The sequence below is a fragment of the Anneissia japonica genome, unplaced genomic scaffold (genome assembly GCF_011630105.1).
Source record: "Anneissia japonica isolate Jap-2015-1 unplaced genomic scaffold, ASM1163010v1 scaffold245681_len915_cov72_single, whole genome shotgun sequence".
Classification (NCBI taxonomy): domain Eukaryota; kingdom Metazoa; phylum Echinodermata; class Crinoidea; order Comatulida; family Comatulidae; genus Anneissia; species Anneissia japonica.
Window position 1 is genome coordinate 1 of NW_022716600.1, and position 915 is coordinate 915.

General features: G+C 36.4%; 2 non-coding genes across 2 annotated transcripts; both read right to left on the bottom strand.

Annotated features, from left to right (window-relative positions):
* Positions 1-431: 431 nt before the first annotated feature.
* Trnay-aua lies at positions 432-504 on the bottom strand. Its single transcript has one exon. It is a non-coding gene; the product is annotated as a tRNA-Tyr (tRNA).
* Positions 505-743: 239 nt separating this feature from the next.
* On the bottom strand, positions 744-816 carry Trnas-aga. The gene has a single exon. It is a non-coding gene; the product is annotated as a tRNA-Ser (tRNA).
* Positions 817-915: the final 99 nt, after the last annotated feature.

The window sequence follows — 915 nt, forward strand, 5'->3', positions numbered from 1 at the left end:
TCAAAGAAAGGTAAAGACAGTGTTCAAATAAAGGACATAATAATACATCGTGTAGCATAGCTCTCAATGATTGTAGTCCTGTAAATAAATGAATAAAGAAATTGTGTAATAAAATGCCTCTGGCGCGACTCGAACCTGCGACCTCTTACTGTCAAGGCAAGCGTCATAACCATTAGACCACGGAGGCTTCATATTTGAACAGATTCAAATACCACCTGATACACTCCATTACACAATAAGTACGGCAAGAAACAAATAATTGCGTATAATATAAACCAAGATAGCCGTTAACACTGTTAAATTATATATATAAATCATCAAAGAAAGGTAAATACAGTGTTCGAATAAAGGGCATAATAATACATCGTGTAGCATAGCTCTCAACGATTGTAGTCCTGTAAATAAAGGAATAAAGAAATTGTGTAATAAAATGCCTCTGGCCGGACTCCAACCTGCGACCTCTTGCTGTATAGGCGAGCGTCATAACCATTAGACCACGGAGGCTTCATGGTTGAACAGATTCAAATACCACCTGATACATTACACAATAAGTACGGCTAGAAACAAATAATTGCGTATAATATAAATCAAGATAGTCGTTAACACTGTTAAATTATATATCTAAATCATCAAAGAAAGGTAAATACAGTGTTCGAATAAAAGACATAATAATACATCGTGTAGCATAGCTCTCAACGATTGTAGTCCTGTAAATAAAGGAATAAAGAAATTGTGTAATAAAATGCCTCTGGCGGGACTCAAACCTGCGACCTCTTGCTGTCTAGGCGAGCGTCATAACCATTAGACCACGGAGGCTTCATGGTTGAACAGATTCAAATACCACCTGATACACTCCATTACACAATAAGTACGGCTAGAAACAAATAATTGCGTATAATATAAATCAAGATAGCC